This window comes from Cetorhinus maximus, chromosome 2 (assembly GCF_964194155.1).
Source record: "Cetorhinus maximus chromosome 2, sCetMax3.hap1.1, whole genome shotgun sequence".
Classification (NCBI taxonomy): domain Eukaryota; kingdom Metazoa; phylum Chordata; class Chondrichthyes; order Lamniformes; family Cetorhinidae; genus Cetorhinus; species Cetorhinus maximus.
Window position 1 is genome coordinate 169,456,791 of NC_135880.1, and position 21,783 is coordinate 169,478,573.

Sequence of the window (21,783 nt, forward strand, 5' to 3'; positions counted from 1 at the left end):
ATGTATTGACCCTCTGACCTGTCAATAACTCATCATGTGATGCGATTAGGGGGGGCTTCGACCAATAAGCTTATTGTGTGAGTAATCCTGTGGGCGGGGCTTCTGCCGGAGAGATCGCATCTAATGTGCAAGCGCCTCTACATGTCTCCTAAATAAAGTTTAGCCTTTTCTCCGCCAAACCTGCTGCTCCATCGAGTTGTTATATAAATCTTCCACCTTTTTAAAAGAAATGACATTTATCTCCTCTTACACTGGGCCTACAAGTGAAGAGGCATTCAGGACGCAATGGGATCCTTGAGATAACTGACCTTTTCATCACTTTTCAACTTAGCAAAAAGAGCCCAGCTATCATAGCAAGGTATATTCTCAACTTTGTGAGCATTTAAAAATATATGAGTTTGTCAGGGGCATCAGACATGTCTGTCAGACTGGATGATTTCCTTCAGTTTGTACAGCAGTAAGGCCAAGTCCAGAAGCAGTGGAAAGAAAAGAAAACATATGAGTAGAATCTTACCTATGTCGGGCGAGCTGGGCGGGAATGGGCGGGTGCGGATGTGGAACCAATCGCCGCCTGCGATTGGCTGCACACCGCCATTTTACATGGGTGGGTTAATTAAGGCCCGCTCAGTGTAACGCGCGGCCGGTAGCACTCAGTGCTACCTGTGCGGGTGGCGGGAGGAGGGAGAGTCGGGGCCTGCATGCGCGCGAAACAGCGCCGCGATCTCCCTGAGACACGGCGCTGCCTTGGGGGGATTAAGTGGATAATAAAACATGTCCCTTCATTTTACAGTGTCACATGAGCTGGGACATGTTTGTGAAGTTGACAAAATTTATTTATTAATTTTATAAAACCTTCAGGAAAACTCATCCCGTCCATGGATGAGGTTTCCTGGAAAATACAAAGGCCGCTTGGGTTCTTTGCCTGCCCGCCAACCTTAAGGTTAGATGGGCAGCATTGTTAATAAGGTATATTGCTTTCTTAATGGCCTTAATAGGTCGTTGACAGTTCGGTGTACACGCAGCCGCCGAACGCAATATCAAAATGACGCATGATGACTTTTGGACACGTGCCTGGCGTCACCTCATGTCATTTTACTCATCAGCATTTAGGGCCCACCCCTGCACGCCGATGGCAATATTCTGCCCATATATAAGCAAGCCCTGATGTAGGGAAACAGAAGTGAAACTGAGTACTAAAGGAAAGGGAATGACAAAGTTGACCTGATTGGGCAGAGCAGAAGCAAGCCGTAAAATGATTTTTCACATCATCTCTGTCCTTTGACCCCCTTGCAGGCCTAGCAATTCCATGTGACCCCATCCCAATACCTTGGAAGTGGCAGCACACAACTAGTAGCTATCAGCTGTTTGCTGGCCACTGGTGCCCAGGAAGACAGCCTCGTACTCCTGTCATGAGGCACGTCCTCAGTATATCAAACAAATATTCAAATGAGTTGAATTTGCATTACCGGGCAGGTGAAATTCTTTTGTGCAAAGATACTTGGAGTTTGTGAGCAGTGCTGCCTCTGGGCAGCCTTACCAGACATTTTATGTGACATAATTTAACCAATGAAGAAATTGTTTTGCTCCTTTTGGCTGCATCTTATGTTCAGATTGTGTATTTTTTCAACATCATTACTTCACTTCTGTAACAGGGCTGAACATTAGTTCAAATGAAGGAAGAGGTGGCCTTTCTGTTTCTATGGGGGCAATATTAACATAACTCACCGTGTAGCAAGCCCACAGGACTGGGTGCACTGTTGATTTTACACACTACCTGATTTTGCTTTCTATTGAAGTCAATGAGTAACATTGACTGGGATCTGAAATCTGCTTTCTACCAGACCCCTTGTAGTTCCCACTGGCGATTTGAGTTAAAATAGCCTGCCATGAATCCAAGAATAGTTCACTAATGTGTATCTTCACAACACCAGTATACTGATTAAACATTATTTATATGATGCTAATTAGACTCTGGCTAATTGGAAAATAATTTTCCCTCAAACACAAGCAAGCCATCTCTGTGAAACTCAGAAAACAAGTAAAAGCAAAATACTGCAGATGCTCTGAAGAAGACTTATATTGGACTCAAAACGTTAACTCTGTTTCTTTCTCCACAGAAGCTGCCAGACCTGCTGAGTTTTACCAGCACTTCCTTATTTTTTATTTCAGATCTCCAGCATCCGCTGTATTTTACTTTTATTATATTGTTTAATTCACCGCCAGGAAGACCTATCTTGAAGATGTTCTGCCCTTCTGTTTGCTGTTTGTCTCTTTCACCTTGTTCACTTCATTGCTTCCCATTTCCCTTCTGGTGCTTGAGAAGTTGTCTACCAAAACTCGCTTTCACAGCCACATTTCCTTCCTCAGTCACTGCCTCTGGCTCCGACTTACCTCACATGGATTCCAACTGAATTCCATCCTACGTGTTTCAAAGCCATCCAGGATTACAGGTATCTCCGATACATACAACGTTCCTTGCACTGCTGTTCTCATCACATCCTGAGATCTGCACCATGCGCCGCCACATGTACCACACTCAACCTTTCTTTCCAGCAGCATCGACTCACCCCCACCTCAAAGCTGTCCGTGTCCCCAGTTTCATTTCATTCTTCATCTCATTCAGTGCCTTAACAAGAAATTTTTCTCTCCTCTTTTTCGGTGGTAAGGACCACAAACTCCAGCAACTGATTGGTACCAGCTCTGAAGAAGGGTCATACGGACTCAAAACATTAACTCTGTTTCTCTCTTCACAGATGCTGTCAGACCTGCTGAGTTTTTCATGCATTTTCTGTTTGTGTTTATAACTTATCGGTCCCGATGCCCCTCTGCATCCTTCCTTCTCTTCCCTGCCCTCTGACCCCATCCTTTTTCCTAGTCCCAGCTCTTGCTGTAAAAGAAAAACGTCAGTTCCGAAGAAGAGTCATACTGGACTTGAAGGTTAACTCTGTTTCTCTCTCCACAGATGCTGATGGACCTGCTGAGTTTTTCCAGCATTTTCTGTTTTTATTTCAGACAGCAAATGCTTTGCCCAAAAGGTGAAGATATGACCAAAATGTGATAATTAGACAAACAGATCTACATCTAAAAATAAAGTTAATTTGAAAATGGACATTTCTACCACAATTCAGAAAAAACCCTTTCCTTTGTTGAAAGTGAGAAGTACTTCAGTAATGCTAAAATAATGAAAGCATGGGGATTGGATCCCATTTGTAAAAACTGCATAAGGCTGATCTCAAATTAAATTGTGTAACTCAGACGGCTATCTTACACAGTTTTCCTACTATCAATTGTTGTTTTACCCTCCTTGTCAATTTGTTCCTCTTCCTTCAGCTTCTGAGATTGTTAACTCTGTGTGGGTGTATGACCAATACTCTCCATCCAGCACCAGAATAGCGGTGACAAGGAGTGTCAGAAGGACCTCTGATCACAGAGTTAATCAAATCCACACCCAAACATGTCTTTGCCACAAAGTCTACACAGGCGCACTTACAGCAAAGGAACTGGGGTGGGGGGGGCGGGGTCACTGTTCACTGTGTTAAAATTAGGGGCCGCCCTTATAGGACAGAGATGAGGAGATTTATTTTCTCTCAGAGGGTTCTGCGACTTTGGAACTCTGCCTCAGAAGGTGGTGGTGGTGGAGGCTGGGTCACTGATTATTTTTGAAGGCAGAGGTAGATAGATTCTTGTCAGGCAATGGAATCAAAGGTTATCGAGGGTAAATGGGAATGTGGAACTTAAAACACGAAAGGATCAGTCATGTTCTTATTGAATGGCAGACCAGGCTCGAGGGGCCAAATGGCCTACTTTTGCACCGATTTTTAAAGTTTGGATGTAGGTGTTCAAACCATAGTAGATTTTACCCTCCCTAGCCCAAGGGGCATTGAGGCAATGAGGTAGATTTTCAATTGCTGCTGAGGGTGCAAACGTGTGCGGGTGCAATTTGAAAATTGCATTCCTGGGGGGCAGCACTGCATCCCACCAATTCCAAAATAGTTTGCAACTTTCAAAGGGCCTGCAGGGTTAGGGAACAGGAAGCCTGCTCACCACCAATTAATGATCCTCTTCAAGGAGCTTGTTAAGGGGCCTGTCCTGAATGGGACAAACAAAAGTTGGTTTCCATGTGTTTTTTTTGTGAAATTTGGGGTGTCAGTTGGCATAGGGTTGAACTCTGTTCCTCAACTTGGCATCCATGTGCCACCTTTATCCTCCACCCCTTTCATGCCTGTTCTTCTTGGTTAGGCAGCAGCAGCCCCCAATATGGCTGCCACCTGCATTTGCTGTTGGTGCTAGGCAGGCAGCTTCTGCCTTCTGGAGGCACTGAGCATCTCCATTGGACACCAAGTGTTAACAGTTTGTTTATTATATTTTTAAGTTTAAGGATATACAGGTGGAGGGCATTGATTGATTAAGTACCTTGAGCACATATTAAGAGAGATTTTTTGGAGGTTGGGTGCTAATTAGGGAGCAGGCAGGCATTTGTAGTTGAACCTGCCCATGGCAGGTTGGGGAGGGTGGTGGTTGGGGAGTTTGCGGGAAGGGAGGTGATGATACATTGCATTTGCCTAAAACAAAGGAAAGAGCAGGAGACACTGCGTATAGGTTGAAGCAGCATAAGGGAGTGGCAAGGTAGCCACTTCAGAGCACAGTATTTCCCGCTCCTGAGCAGACTGGTCCATTGTCTCTATGGGGGAATTTGGCTGTGCCTTTGTCCTTTGTATGTATGGGGTGCTTGGGTGTGAATTGGCTTTTGAGAGAAAAATTCTCCCTGGCTGAGACCAGTTCAATCTGCAGAGACTGAAGATAGAGTCATTTAGTTTGCCTGGCTCAGCTATTAACTGGATGAACTCACTAAGCTATCAGAAGAGCTGAGTATAATGTTTAAAGCGTGAGTTGAAGCCATTGATGAGAAGTACTATAACCTTCACAATAGTTGAGATTTCCTTCTCTTCATTTGTCCTACCATTTTGTAACAAAGAGTAACAAACCAAATCAGCACGGTTGCAGTTCTATAAATCTATCGGACAATTAGCTTCTCTTGTTGTGTGTTAAAAACCACATCAGAAAATATTGAAGGTTGAATCAATCTTGGAGCATTTTTATTTAAAAGGAAGCCTAACTTGATCAAAGTAAACTAATGTTCAGCATGTAATCTGCCAGCTCCTTCTGAAAATCTCACAGCAACTCTGAGCTAATTGGTAGTCTACACTTAAGCTAGCCAAGTGTGAAAAGATTATTGGTGCTTAGCATCCCTGAAAGCTTGCATGAATGCCGTCTACTCAATCTTGAAAAGCTGTTGAGTTTTTTCATCTGATTGTTTAATGCAATTTCTCTAGTGCACGATATGCTGGAAGTAATAGGGTTCTTTGGAAATCAGTTTGTTTAAAGAGGCGAACTAGCTCCAAGTATGTGAAAGTAAATGGTTCTGTCACTTTCATTATAGCTCATATTCATCATTTGGAGGCCCTACCAATGAATAGCTTGAAAACACATCTCAATCCGATCCTAGCTTCTGACAATGAAAGAGGCAGTACGAAGCACAACGTGTGTGCTTATCAATCTTTAATCTCTTGGATCCTTTCTGTTCATAAAGATACAATATTATGGCACAAGAAACAGCTACAAAGTAAACATTTATTATCATGGAGAAATAAGGGAATTATTTTTTAATTGACTATAAAGTTTACTTTATATTATTTATTATGGCCAGGACTTGTCAAGTCGTGCATAGCCAATCTAGTAGGAAGCATTTAACATAGCATCAAAGGAAGATAAATTGCCCTTTTTATTATGGTGTTATTTCATCAGGTTCCTTTGTATGAGTTGAATGTGATGCTTTTGTTGGTTTTACCCAGTGCAAATGCAAAGAAAATCTAAGCTGATCTAAAGCTATGATATGGCTGTCAGCAGCTCCCTCAGTGGAGATAAAAGAAACAACAAATAGCCTTACTTTCTTTTTAAATGAAGAGAAAGCTTCTTGCTATCTCTTAACTTTTTTGCTGAATTTCCAGTACAGCGATTTCCAAAGTAAACAGTCTTAAGGTTTCAGTAATAGAGTTCTGGGCATTCATACTCTCAGCTTAACTGCTACAAATGGATAATGCACTGACATTTTAAACAGATCTACAACAAGAAGGACACTCTCTGGCAAAGCCAAAAAAAACACCAAATAGCTATCAAGTTGAACCTTTTGTTGGATGCTATTCAGGTTTCATAGCTTTAAACTATTGGGTTCTTAATATCCACCTGACATTTCTTTCTCATCGACTTGCTCCTGGCTTGAATACAGGCTGGAACATCCTGTTTTGCTTTAGTACTTTACTTAAATGGTCATCCTTCATGTGTGAGCATGAGAGTGAATGTAAGAGGGCTACTTGTCCCCATGAAATATGACAAGCGAGCCTGCTCCTGTCCTTAACTAATGTGCAAGCACATCCATTTTCAACAAGAGGCACTGGATAAATTTTCACTCCCTAACACCCTGAAGGCAGTTGTAACACCTCTGTTGATGCCCCGATAACTCAAAGCAGACCAGACGTTAATTCTGCTATAAAACTGAATATCAAGCACTATGTATAATGGGCAGCCTATCTACCACAACCTAAGATAAAAGCAAAATACAGCAGGTGCTGGAAATCTGACACAAAAACAGAAAATGCTGGAAAAACTCAGCAGGCCTAACGGCATCTGTGGAGAGAAAGACAGAGTTAACATTTTGAGTCCGTAATACTACCTGTTTCCACCACACAAAGTGAATTTATAACCCTAAGTCTTCCTTAACTACCTACTTATCCATTATCGAATACGTTTATACTGTTTGGTTTAATGTAGCAACTAAAACAAAACTTAACCACGCCCTAAGCTCTGAAATTCCATGCCTAAACCTATTGACATGCCTAAGCTCTGTCCATTTCCTCATTTTCAACTCTCTTTCCTCCTTTAAGATGCTCCTTAAAACCAATCTCTTTTGTCAACGCTTTTAGACAACTATCCTCATATCTTATATGTATCTTGAAGTCAAATTTTGTTTAATAACACTCCTGTTAATTTCCCTTGGAACTATTTATTTTTAAAGGCACTAAATAAATGCAAATTCTTATTTAATTTGTTATGATCACAGCCAGCGTTAATTGCTGCACAAAACAAATACCAGAGGGAAATTTGGCTTAGGTACCAGAACCTTTTTTTTGTATTCTGATAACGAGAAGGAGATGTACTAATCTCAGCAGTAAAAGGTTCAGTAATATTTCCGGGCTTTTAAAAATTAAAAGTAAAAAATTATTAACAAAAAGAAAAGAAAGCTTAAGCACTCAAGATTACAGTTATACAATTACGGTGAGTCTTACAAAACATTCCCCCAAAACTCCCTACTTGGTCAAGCCCACAAGTAAATACTTTTCAGGCAACAGTCCCTTATAGATATTTAAATATGAAATTCTGTAATATTACACAAGGCAAACTTCTGTAGCTTCACTAAGGTGTATCAAATGACCTTTACCCTCTTCCACTCTGCTATGTAATTGACTTCAGAATAAAACTGTTTGCTGCAGCCCAGGACATCTCTGGTTTGACTGGATGGGTGATTCAAACTGCATCCTCTCCCAGCCCAGAGCTCCAGCTATCTCAACAGCTTAAACAGTTCTAGTTATCTCTAACCATCTCCAGTTTAACAGCTCTTCAGCTCAATTGCGAAAGTCCAGCTATCCACAGTAACTCGTATATACCCTTTTTACCCTTTTATCTCAGTCTCATTGATCTCACATCCCTTTGAAACTCAAACCCTTCCAAATATAAGATTGTTCATGTTTCCAACTTGTCTTTGCTTTTGAGTCAATACAAATATTAGATCTCCACTACTAGTTATCTATGGACTCCTGCAAGATGCAAGCATTTTTCTTTGTGCCTCTAATTACCCTTTGAAATTCAAACAACCTCTCAACTTATCCAAAAAAATGCAAATGTTAGAGATCTGACCTATTTACTTGTGCCTCAACTTAACACCTCTTATCCTTTTCATGGTTCCAAACCCTCAGACAACCTGACTCCTATCAAACTCTTGCCCAGCTTAAATAAATAAAACACACATAGACACCCAGCCTTTTTTACAGAATAGCACAATGTTCCCCCAATTTTTTTTTTAAAATCCATTCTCACGATATGTATACTTATTTATATAAAGGGGTCTACAACACTGTAGCCCTGGGTCTTTGCCCTGTACCCCCTACAAGTACAGCTCCCTGTGGGAATGCAGAGCTATCCATAGCAAGCCACAGCTGCAGATAAAAAGGCTGCATCTGCTAGCAGTGGGGGAAGGGATTCCTGTGCCTGACACCACGATGGGGGACACAGTACGATCCCTGATCAAGGGGACTCTGATTCTGGCGTTGAGGGTTGTCTAATTCCTGATCCAGGGCAGCATTTTTTGGATGGGTGCATTTCCACCAGCTGCCATTAAGTACCCCACTGGTGTAAATGGGATGAGAGTGGGGTCGGATTGGAATCCTGTCCAACTGGGAAATTTATGGAACATAATTTCAAACCCACGGACATGTTTTGCCCTCATGATTGGAACTATAAATTACAAAAAAAGATAAGCCACAGTCAGCAGTGCAGGGCTGGGTAGCAACGGGTTAATTCGGACATTTAGTGAAAAAACAGTGACTCATCAAAAGGGTTTGCACATTGGCTGACTGCTATCGGGGAACAATGGTACCAGGGAAATACCATTACCTGCCATCAACTAACGCAAACAAGAAAGTCTGATTACCCAATATAATGGCACAATGGACACATCATCAATACAATACGCTAAAGGAATTATGCACACAAGGTCTTCACCACCGATGTTAGTACTGGAATAGGATCATTCAAACCCTCATTAACTTTGGAGCCAGTTGCTGTTGCTGTCCTGTTACTGTACCATCTCAAACAGCAGGAGAATTTCCCATACAATGAGAACTGATGATATTCGGCTGGATACGTGTTCCATGGAAAAACCCATAGTGTTTCAACCAGCATGAGCTGATCATATTTGTTAGGACTTTGCGTGGAACTAAATGGACATTGGAACAACAGGAAATATGTTATGACATGTCAGAGTTCAATTATTATAAAAGAAGAACAGATCTGAGTATCTGGGCTCCAGCTGGAAGGAGGGTCAGGGCTGGTCACCTTGACTCAGGCCTACAGACAGACCAGCCGTGTTGGGGATTGTAAGTGTTTTCAACCATACTGTGGTGATAATGACCTGAGGTTTTGGGTTGCAGTCCAAAGAAGGGTCAAGTTTGGTTACCTTGACTTAGGCCTGTGTCTCCTTGTTCTGATGAGCAGTGTTCTTGTCACTCAGATGTGAAACTTTCTGCACAAGATAAAAGGCAGGTGTCTCAGTCCAGGGTCTCTTCCCTGTGCTCTGCGCGGCCTTCAGACCACAGTGATGGTCCAGTCTCACACTCCCTGGAAACATTACTGATGACTGCACCTCGATGTGCTGGTCATTGCTGCCAGAATATAGTGAGCAGGCACCACAGAGTTCTCTCATACTCTCTGTGTGCTCTCAGCACCTTTAAGGTGGGGCTGGCCGCGATCACACCAGCATCTGTGACCAGTGATGCTGTGCACCAGCTCCTGAAGGGCTGAGGTGCTGAAGGGTGGACACACCATCAGGTGTGTTTTAAGTTTCATGGCTACGTCTCTGAGATGACCCTGATCATGGAGGGCAAGCGAGCTGCCCTCAGCCAGGCAGGAGTCAGACATTCTCAGAGGCTATGTGAAGATCTATGGGGTGTCCTCAATGCATGTTGTCATCATCCTTCTATGATCGAGCAACAATTAGGGCCTCCACTGCATCTCCATGACAGGAGCATTCTCACAGAGGGTATTGGCGCTACCATAAGCCAGACTGGAGTCAAACATTCACAACTGCAATGTGAGGATCTATAGGAACACCTCACTGCATGTCATCATCATCCTCCACAAATCTAGCAGCTATGAGGGCCTCCCAAGCACGCCTGCCTCGTCTAGCCAGTGCAAGAGCCTCATCCCCATCCATCGTCACCACCGAGGACCTCCTCACCCTCATCCCCATTGGCTTCCTCCTCACCGGAGGAGACATCTAGCTCCTCCATCTCCTCCTCAGCCAGCTCCTCTCCCTGTTGCAGCACCAGGTTGCAAAGACAAGAGTAAACGATGCCGATACGTGACATCCTCTGCAGACTGTATTGCAGGGCTCCACCAGACCGGTCCAGGCATCGGAACTGCATCTTCAGCATCCCGATGGTCTGCTCCACCAAGTTGCGAGCTGCTGCATGAGCCTCATTATAGCGTTGCTCTGCTGCAGTTTGAGGCTGCCTCACAGGTATCATCAGCCACGGCCTCTGCGGGTAGCCCTTGTCCCTGAGGAGCCAACCCTGGAGCCTCTGTGGAACCTGGAAGACTGCAGGGATCTGCAAGCGACTCAGGATGTAGGCATCATGCACACTCCCCGGAAACTGTGTGCAGACTGCAGGATGCATTTCTGGTGGTCGCATACCAGCTGCACATTCAGTCAGTGGAAGCCCTTGTGGTTTTCTGAAGTCCACTGAGTGTAGCGGGGGAGACCTGAGTGCCACATGAATGCAGTCAATTGCACCCTGAACCTATGGGAATCCTGAGATCAGGGCGAATCCAATGGCCTTTGCATCCTGGCTGTCCCGGTCCAGGGCGAAATGCACAAAGTTGTGTGTCATAGAGAAGATGGCGTCCGTGACCTCAGGGACGCATTTGTGGGTGGCAGATTGTGAAATCCCACAGAGGTCACCTGTGGAGCCCTGAAAGGAGCCACTGGCATAGAAATTGAGCACTGTGGTCACTTTCACAGCCACTGGCAGTGGATGCCCTCCATCTCCCCTTGGCACCAAGTCCTGCAGTAAGTGGCAGATGTGAGTGACCAGGTCCCTAGACATGTGCAGTCATCGACGACACTGGTTCTCAGTCATCTGCAGGAATGGCAGATAAACTCTGGGTGTCACTATGCGCTGACCAGTCATGGCTCCCTGTCGCTTCTGGGCAGCATGTGTGGGATCCCCTGCTGCCCCTTCCTCGTGAGGTTGCTGGTCCTGCCTTTGTGCAGCCAGGAGCCTCAGTCGCTCTCTCCTCTGTCTTCTACTGTCTCTGTAGGCCATCAGGCATACAGCTTGGTCACCAGGATCCATGATCCTGATGTTGTCCTCCAGCAGCATGAAAGAGAGAGAGACGTGGTTGTCGTGGCTGTACTTAGCACCTTTCCTGGCCCTGTGTGACTGCCCCTTAACACTTCCCGGAGAGCGCTGGTCACCCCTCGGATGGCCAGAGATGAGTGTGCTGCATGGCTGCCCTGTCAGCCTGTGACATGGGGGAGACAGCTCCTAACCAGGATGCTGAGATTGGAAGGGGCTGTGAGCGCCTCCAGCAGTAACTGTCACATGGCCAGCGTTGGGTAGGAGATTGTACAACGTGCGCAGTTCAACTGCTCCGTGGTCAAATAAAATGCTAGCAGACTTGAGGTCTGTCCCGGCGGTGGGGAGTGGGGTGGGGGTTGCAGGAGGTTAAGGTATGGAGCGCTTGTTGGCCCTTTGGTGCCTTTGCATTTTTTGCATGGGTGGGCAGGCTATGAGCCTGACTCCAATCATATCACTGAGCCTGCGCCTGATCTGTCTCAGTTTCTGAGGCATGATCAGTTTATACAGGTGTCCCTAATGCGTTGCCACTTCCCTCGCTTACGCTGACCCCCACCTCGATTGTTTGTGTGCAGGATGCAGCACCAGGCAGCATTTGACACTGCCCCCCCCTCCACCAACAACGGTTGTCTTCGAGACTGTCCAGCACTTGCCCATGGAAACCCTGCCCCTCAGCAATCGCCTCCAAGGCTGGACAGCAGTTGCCCCTGGATAGCCCGCCTACCAGCATTCGTCTCCGAGGCTGGCTAGCACTTGCGCCCAGACAATCCCCTCCCTCAGCAGTTGCCTCCGAGGCTGGCCAGCACTTGCCCTCGGACACCACCCCCCCCACCCACCACACCCCCCCCCCCCCCCCCCCCCAAACTTAATCAGCAGCCGCCTCCAACGCTGGCCAGCTCTGCCCCTGGACAACCCCCCTACTCAGCAGTCGCCTCCAGGACCAGGCATCAGTTGACCCCACCCCCTGACGCCCCTGAGGTCTGTAAACAACGGGCGAGCTGTGGAGAACGCTGCTGCTCACTCACCTCAGTTTCCCCAAAGTGAAGGCCGCCAAGTACACGTCGCCTGTGTGCTGTTGTGAAACACATTGATGCGCTTTCCCGCCGACATGGACGGACGATACGGTGAGGTTCCAAGAGCCTGGTGGGATGGCCTTTTAATTATATGTTAATGTATTACAATTAGCTCCCTGCTGACCAATGGCGGGAAATGCGGGCTAAGTGGGCGATCGTGATCTGCCTTCACACCATCGTGAAACAGGTCTCACCATATTTTCCACACACGCCACCTATCACAACCGCCACCAGCGGGCTTGGAAAACTCCGCCCTTTGTGAGGAGTTAGCAATTTTGTAAGTTTAAGCCCGGGTCGTGGTGACTTCCCGTTGGGTACTGGGGGAATGGGTTGTTTTATATTTTGGGGGTTTGTACTGTGGGGTTGTGTGTGATTCAATAAAGCAATTGTGAATTATCAGAAGAAACTTGTCTCGCTGGTCATTCTGTTCAAGCCATACACACGTAAATCTGGTGTCACGAGCTTGAGTGTGGGGAGGGTCTCTGAGGGAAAAGGGGAACCCTTACAGCAGCTTGGTCATGACATTGGGATGATGTTGCGCCCTGACTATACTGTTGCTTCGCCATCACCCATCTTGGGAAATGCCATGTAAGGGTATCCAGAGCTGTTTCCCGTGGTAAGCTCGTTGAAAATTGGGATGCTGTGGCAAACATTGCAGAGCGGAATAGGGATAAAGGGCCTCTTCCTGTTCCTGTGTTCCTATGAAAATCAATGCTTTTGCTGCGTGCTGGATCCTGAGAAAATATATTCCACTGAATTCTGTTGAGCAGAATCAAAGAGGCTGATTACTAATATAGGTAGCATTTTGAGGTTTATTTACATTAGATTTGGAAGGAGAAAAGCTAAACTAAAGTGTAGAGTAGCAGAGGTGGTCAAAAGATGGATAAAAAAAAATGCGAGAAAAAATAAATTCAGACAAATGAATCAAACACATGGGATGTAATACTCCGGGGGCAGAGTTTTTCGCTTGTCCGGTGGGCTCGGTGGGGGTGGGCCGCGCTGTTGGCTTCCCGTGATCAGGGCCGGACCGCAAATTCACACTGGCGGGCCAATTTAGTCCCACCCAGCGTGAAATGTGAGCGGCAACGCTCAGCGCTGCCTGTGCAGGCGGGGGAGGCGTGCGAGCGCGAACTTTGCGCATCCGTGAGGGTGCGCACTTGAGAATCTCCCTGAGGCACAGAGCCGTCTCAAGGAGATGAACAGTGTTCAAAATAAAAAATAAAGATGTTAAAAATTAAAAAACACGTCCCCTCATGTGACTCTGTCGCATGAGCAGGGAACATGTTATTAATTAAAGTTTTAAATTTTTACTTGGTTTTTATTTGTGGATGGAAACCTCCCGTGGATGAGGTTTCCAAAAAAGCCCTTTTGCCTGCCCGCCAACCGTCAGGTTGGACAGGCAGCAAAAAATTTCTTTTACTTAGCTTTTTAGTGGCCTTAACAGGCCTTTTAATTATCGGCGCACGGCTGCTGACTCCAGTGCGCACCCGCCAACCAAAATATTGTGCGAGTGCGCGGTGATGTTGGGATGCTCGCTCGACGTCATCGCTCGTCATTTTACGCTTGGTCGGGTCAGACGTGTGCTTGCCCGACGAGCTAAAAATTCAGCCTCTAGAAAATAGTGAAGCTTATTTTAATTTGTTTCTAGAATGTGGGCTGATGTGTTCAATCAATATTTATTGTTCAACTCTAGTTGTCCTGATGACATTAAGAATTTGCCTCTTACTCCCAGGCTGGAGTCAGATATAGGCCATACCCATTGGGAGTGTTAGGTTACTGTGATGAAGGACATCAGTGAACCATTTGGATTATTGCTACCATCCAACAGCTTTCATGGCCATTTTATGGTAGCAGCCCACAAATTTACCAGATTTATAGAATTAATTTTCAAAAGTTGCTCAAATAAGATTTGAACTAACGGTTAAGCCAACCGAATGCCTGCAGGTGAATACTAGAAGCATTAGAATCAGGTGCTTCAGGTAAAAGCATATGTGGGAATAATAGATTATGATGTTAAAGGGATCACTTCTTAGCTGTTGGAAGTGAATGCGATATACAGAAATAGAATATTCTTGGAGGAGAAAATTAAAATGAGGTTTAGCTTTACATTTTTTAAATAATGTAGGAATTAAGAAGAGTGAATTTATATCCCAAGAAAATATATAGGTCCCAATTTTTACACAGATGCCAGGAGAGAATAAGGGCACTTCTTTTCAAAGGGGAGTGCAGAGATCCTGCCGAATTTTACGGCTCGCTCCTGCTATCAGCCAAATTGACAGGTTGGTCAGTTGTTAGGTGGGAAAGCCTGCAGTGGAAGGTGTTAGGAGTCCATATCTCCAAGGACAATATGCTTTCTAAAATATTGCAAATGCATTGAATTATTTGGACACTCTCTTGGGTTTGTTTCTCTAAAAGGCTACAAGTTCACATTGGTCTGTGAGCAATCTGCTTTTTCCAAGAATTCACATGATTTCAGCAATAAAGTGACCAGCAAGACACCTGGAGAGATAAGAATTATTTTGTTTACTTGAGTTAAAACATTTTTAAAAACTGATTTTGCCAGGCTATGGGCTCCTGCTGATTGGCTGAAAGACACCTGGCCTGGGAGAAGTTCTGACTGAACATGTTTTTTGAACTTAATGTGTGTCTTGGGAGCAAACTATGAAGGAAGATTGCTCCGCTCTCTCTCTCTCTCTCTCCCTATATTTCCTGCAGTCCAGAGGAGTCAGAAGAACTCCTCATCTCAGAATAATTCATCTATATTTGAAAGCAGATGAAGCTGCGACATGTGAGAGTTAAAAAAGACAATGTTTCACCAAAAATCTTTTGGAAAGGACTTCCAGACTAGTACTGTGACCAGCAGTCTGTCTTTGCATGCATCAACATAAAATCGACAATATCAGGACCATTTTGAACTTTATCCTTTTTCATAAAGTATTCTTTTACACCAACCACTGCAGAGACTTTATTTGTCTTGTCCTTTGTTTTGTATCTGTGTGTGTGTGTGTGTGTGTGTGTTTGTGTTTGTGTGGGTGTTGACATAGATAGGGAGGCTCACAATTGTGAGGGAAAGATCAGGGGTCAGGGTTGGAGCTTATTGTGATGTGGGATTGTGTGCGTGTGGGGGCGGTGGTCTGGGTCGAGGAACCCAGTAATCATTAGGGACAAATTAGTGGTTTGGGGGGAGGTCGGCTAATTGTAGAGTTGGTTGGAGATGGATGGCGGGGGGTTGTGGTTGGTTGGAGGAGGTGACCAATTGCGGCAGGGAGGAGAGGTCATGGTTAGCAGAAAGGAAAGTGAAGGATTGCTCGAGGGGCTGGTTTAGAAGCATTGCTGCCCCTCCTGGCCCACAAGGAATATTCTAACAAGCGCTTAGAATGAGATTTTTTTGGCCCAGGAGTGATAGTCTGGGAGGCAGTGGGGAGGGGGTGGAAAGGGGGGTGGGGGGGGAGGAAAATAATGAGGAGCCTTGTTGGTTCCCTAATGCAGTCCCACTGCTGGGGATGTTTCCCACTGGTGGACCCAGATGCAGAGTGGCTGCCCACCCAACAGGGGTAGGCAGTCAATTTAAATATTTAATGCCCCCATTTGGGTCAAACCTTTGGCCCTGCTGGCATTTTGCCAGTGCTGGAATGGCCCCCTGCCATCTTCTTGGAGGTGACCTCCCTGAGGCCCTCTGGGGGGCCATTGGAGCTGGAGGCTCATGCCCCAAAGAGCGGCTGTAGGAAGGGAAAGTTTGTCACCCCAGTGACCCATGTGAAGGAGGCCTGCCTGCTTGGTCCCTCTGATTTTTATTTTTTAACTTACATCTCCGAGGGTGCCCCCATGTTGAGATGCCCTATTGACCCCAGCTGGGGTTGCCAATCTGATTTGGCAGCTGCATCAGGAGCTCGCCCACTATTCTTACATGGACGGCAGGCTCAGAGGTGGTCAATTAGGAGGCCGCCTCTGGTAAAATTGCTGAGCTGGTCCTGCTCCCTGACAGGGGAGGCTCAGGGCCTCCATTTTATCTCTACATCAAGATCCCAATGCCCGGGGGAAAATTATGTCCTTATTTGCTGGATCCAGCAGCTCCAGGATCCCTTCATCTGTTGCCTTCCCAATGGTCTACCTGGTCCACAGCTGTAAAATTTAAATAGATTCCAAAATCTAAGGAGCACAGCCTCATTTAAATATTATGACGAGTGTACCTCCTTTCCAGAGCTTGTTACTTAAACGTCCTAAACCCGGCATGGTCAGAAGTAGGCACATTCACAGTGATGTGGGGTTAGGTTGAACATGTTTAATGATTTAATCCCCCTCCAGGCTCCAACCTTCTCCCACATTGTCACGGGAGGGTGTGGGTTAAAATTCCCCCAAACAAAGCTGCTGATTCCTACGCAGGAGAAGGATGATATTAAAGGAGAGAAGCCTATGTGTTATTCAGCAACATTCGTTGGCTTCAATCGATTCGTTATGAACGAAAGGTTTCTTAATGAAAGTAAGACAAGAGATCAGACTATTGACCACATTGCAGGGAGCTATCTTCAGTGTGCTATGTGTAGCGTTTTTATAAATGAGTTTCTGATTTGTTTTGTATTGCCCCAGTGGAAATCTATTCCTCGTTATGATTCAATTTAAGATTATTTGCCGACCAGCATTACTAAATTGCGGGGGGAAATTAATAATTGTTGAAAAGCAAATTTCAGAGGGAAGGAAATAAAGGAGAAAATGTTACTGTAATGATTCTTAGCTGATGAAAAATCAAACATTTTTAGAAGAATTTGTTATGTTAGCAATGTAGGAAATACCCCAAAAACTAAACAAAATAAGCCGTCACATCTCTAAACATTTTAACAGTCTGGTTTACATCTCATTCAACCTTCTTTTCTCCAGTATACTTCAACTAACCTTATCAGTATATCTTTTATTCCTTTCTCCCTCATAGGGAGAATTTTCTCCCCGTCGGGGGCACTGAGCGGGAATGGGCGCGGGTGGGCACGCAGCCGTTCGCCGCCCGCAATCGGCTACGTGCCACCATTTTACGTGGGCGGGCCAATTAAGGCCCGCCCAGCGGGACGCGCACCCGGAAGTGCTGAACGCCCTCTGTGCGGGAGGGAGGAGTTGGCTTAGTCGCGTCCTGCGCTCTTTCACGCATGTGCGCGAAAGAGCACAGACATCCCCCAAGGCACAGAGCTGCCTCAGGGAGTTTAATTTCATGGTTCAAAATTTAAATAAAGAAAAAATGATTTTTCAGACATGTCCCCTCATGTGACAGTGTCACATGAGCTGGGACATGTCAATGAATTTTAATTTAAACATTTATTCGGTTTATAAATCCTTCATGAAACATCATCCTGCCCATGGACGAGGTTTCATGATAAATGCAAAAGCCGCCTGGGCTCTTCGCCTGCCCGCCAACCTTATGTCTGGACTGGCAGTTCCATTGATTGTTTTAATTAGTTTCAAATGGCCTTAATAGGCCTTTTACAGTTCGGCAGGCGCGCAGCCGACTCCGATGCATGGCCGCTGAACAGAAAATTGGAATAACGCACAGTGACATCGGGACACACAGCTGATATCACCGTGCGTCATTTTATGCGTCAGTAAGCGGGGCCCACCACCGCACGCCAACCCGAAGATTCTGGCCCATGTGTCTATCTGGCTTCCCCTTGAATGCATCAGTGCTATTCCCTCAATTACTCCATGTGATAGCAAGTTTCGTTATTCTGACCATTTCTTTTCTCCAATGAAAACAGGTAGAGTTCTGTGATTCCCCTTTTCATTATCCTAAACTCAATTTCCTGAATCATTCTTGTTTCCATGTCCTGAACTGACTCCAGTGGCTCAGGATCCTTTTAAAAGCCAGGTGCCCACAACTATGGGCGATATTCCCATTGTAACCTTGCCTGTGATCCACATAATGCTAAGGCAACATATGTGATCATAATTGTATTTCAATAGTTAATTAGTGTGCTTAATCACAACTCATAAAACCATTGGAAAGTTGTTCCACTTTAGTAATTAAGAGACAATACATGTCATTTTTAAAATAGAATAAAATAAGGCACTGCAAAGCACCTAACCCGAAAAAGAGAAAATTCAGTAGAATAACACAGGTGTTGGAAGAACTCCTTATTTTCCTCTACAACTATAGTACAAACATATGAATTAGGAGCAGGAATAGGCCATTCGGCCCCTCGAGCCTGCTCCGCTGCCATTCAATAAAATCATGGCTGACCTGATTGTGGCCTCAGCTCCACCTCCCTTCCTACACCCGATACCCTTTGACTCCCATCAAGAATCTTTCTAACTCAGCCTTAAAAATATTCAATGACCCTACCTCCACTACCCTCTGGGAAAGAGAGTTCGACAGACTAACAACCCTTTGATAGAAATACATTCATCCTTATACCCGTCTTAAATGGAAGACCCCTTATTTTTAAACTGTGTCCCCCAACTTCTAGTCTCTCTTACAAGGGAAAATATCCTTTCAGCATCCACCCTGTCAAGATCACTCAGGATCTTGTATGTTTCAGTAAGATTGCCTCTCGCTCTTCTAAACTCCAATGGATACAGGTTCAACCTGTCCACCTTTTCTCATTAGACAACCTCCTCATCCTAACATCTGGTTCAGGCTTGGGTAAAGGACACTTCCTGTTTGCCTTTATGGCAATGAGGTTGCAGCTGGAAAATCGGTGCTGTATAGATCAATTTCTTGGGCATATTGTGTTAATATGATAGCTAATTTGTAATTAATAGGATATATTATTTGTATCTAATCTTATGCAGGTGGTGGGTGTTAATTGATCATTCACTGGTACCTCTAAACAAAGGAACAGGCTTAAATTGTGTTGTTGGGTTAGGAGGTGCATGTTTGTAATGTGTACTTCTGGAAATAAATGCTTTTCAAAGTGTGTAAAGATTGTCTCCCATTCTATCCTTCACCACTTGATTTTCTGGAGTGCAACATATTGCTCAGTCACTGAATTTCTCACACGAATGAAAATCTGCCTGGAATAACCGAGAGAAATGTTGGATTATGGTAAGGAAGCCTCACAGAAAGACATTGGCTTGACTGCTCAATGAAACAAGACAGCTGTCAAAAATATTTTAGTTCCTGAACAGACACAGGCTCCTGGCATTACCAGAGCCTAAAGGAAGCTGCATGTGATTAAAGTTTCCACTTTCTTTTCAAGTATTATTAATTTTTGGTTGATTGCTGTTGCCCCTTGGCATTAACTTGCCTTTCAAAACTACCTTAAGGCCGATTATGTGATGAATGGGTAGAAGGACAGATGGACAAAAACAGGACTGCACTTATTGGAATAGAGCACATTTTTATTTGCTGCCCAATTGTTTTATATTCGTCAACCAATGTCAGTATATTGAAAGGCCTCACTGATTTATGTCCTGAACATTTAGATTGAACAGATAATAGTCTAAGGCACAACTGCCTCATTAAAAGATGCAGCATTATGCACACTTGGCTGCACTTCTTTTTCTCTTTGAAAATGTATTATTCAGTTCAAAGAATGGATTTTAACCAGCAATGAGCTAATGGTCTTACACTCAAAATTCTGGTCTGGTTGTAATTAAATCAAATCCATTTGATTTGAGAGAGATACTTTAATCTTCAAATCTTGATAATCTTTCCCAGCTCCGCAACACCTGTTTAAACTTATATGCAAGATATTAGCATCCTTAGTACTAACTTCTAATAATATTGAATCAATCCTAGGTGATACTTCAACCCGTTCTATCTAATAGCCCCAAGCTTCCTAGCCACAAACTCCATTCTCTTGTTACGGACTGCGTTCCACTTCCTGGCCAGGCCACTATCTCACGCTGTAACAGACATTTTGCAAGCCTTGTGGCCAATTCAACAAAAATCTGGTGTTCCAATCCCATATTATCTCCAACACAAAAGATGGCTCACTTCCACCTGCATATTCTAGGGGTCCGCTGCTAGCCCAGCCTTTCTTCTGTTGAATACCTCAACAACGTATTTATTAATTATTGCTGAAAAAAGTGACATTTTTGTCAAAACTTTTCATCTTGCACTCATCAGGACAATTCGCAAGAATACCAAATGTAAAGGAAACAACAATTTATACTGCATGCGAAGAAAGTAAGCATTCGTTATTCTTGCAAATTGTCCTGATGAGTACGAGATGAAAAGCTTTGACAAAAATATCACTTTTTTCAGCAATACTCATGTTCTGTATTACCAAAGGACTAAACGTATCTATTATGTTTACTAGATTTCTCCAGTGTTCTTTTGGCTGGTCTCCAATCCTGCAACCTGTGTAAACTTCAGCTTATTACCAATTTTGTTTTCTCTTATCCTGTGTCAGTTTAAGTCCCGTTTACTTGTCTGTCCAGTGCTCACCCAATTTCCCGACACCTTAAATTTAAAATTCCCACTTTTATGTACAAGTCTCACAGGGTTTCACCACTTCCTATCTCCGTAACACCCTCCAGCACTACAAGCCCCCATCTAACTCTCCACTCTTCTAATTCTAGCCTCTTGAGCATGCCTTTCCTTTTTCTCCATCATTGGTGGCTGTACCTTCAGCTGACGGGGTTCTGTATCCAGGATTCTTCTGAAACCACTCCACCAGCTTCATCTCTTTTATGACCATTCTTAAGACCCATTTCTTTCACCAAGCTTATAGGCTACCACCTGGCATGTATGATGGTGTGTTACAGTTCACTCAGGGAATTCGAGTGGCAACCTGCACGTTTTACACGCATGTTGAAGCCTGGGGATATGGATGGTGATAATAGAGGCTCCAACCTCCTTTCCAACACATAGCTGACCAGGAATCTTTCCCACCCTTACCGCCTGCCATTGAGGTGTGTTGGAACGATTTTCAGATTGATACTTGACAATTCTGACCGTGTTATGAATGCACCTTCCTTGGAAGCAAGTCCTGGGACGCAACTAGAACCTAGGCCTTCTGGGTCAGAGGCAGGGGCACTACGCACTTCGCCACAAGACCTCAATAAATATGGTACTTAGATATTATGAACTGACCACAAGATGGTTCCCTTAATGGGAGTCATCAATTATCGCAGTTATACTCCAAGGCATATCTAGTATCATTTTTCTTCTTCTTTGGCTGAAGATTCTAGAGGGCCTGGAAATAAACAGAGCTAGTTCTTATCACACTAATTTGAGTTTATTCAGAATAACGGGAAACACATTGTTAAACATATTGAGTAACCTACACCTTTGTTATAAAGTATTTGTCTACTTTGTACCGAAATTATTTCACCATCATAGATTGGTAGCTCAGGTTTCCCATTGAACTGTATCCGATCCTATCTTTTTGACCCCATTTCTACCAGATTACATTGACTTCTGATGGGATTACCACGGTGAGATCCCCAAACATACGAAAGAGTACACGAATTTAGCTTTATTTGAATTAAGAAAACCTAGAACAACCATCCCTGGTTACAGGTTAAGCATGACCTTGAAACAAGCAAGCTTGGCTGGGTTCTGGAGTCTGGCTGCCAACCTGCTTTGAACAGCT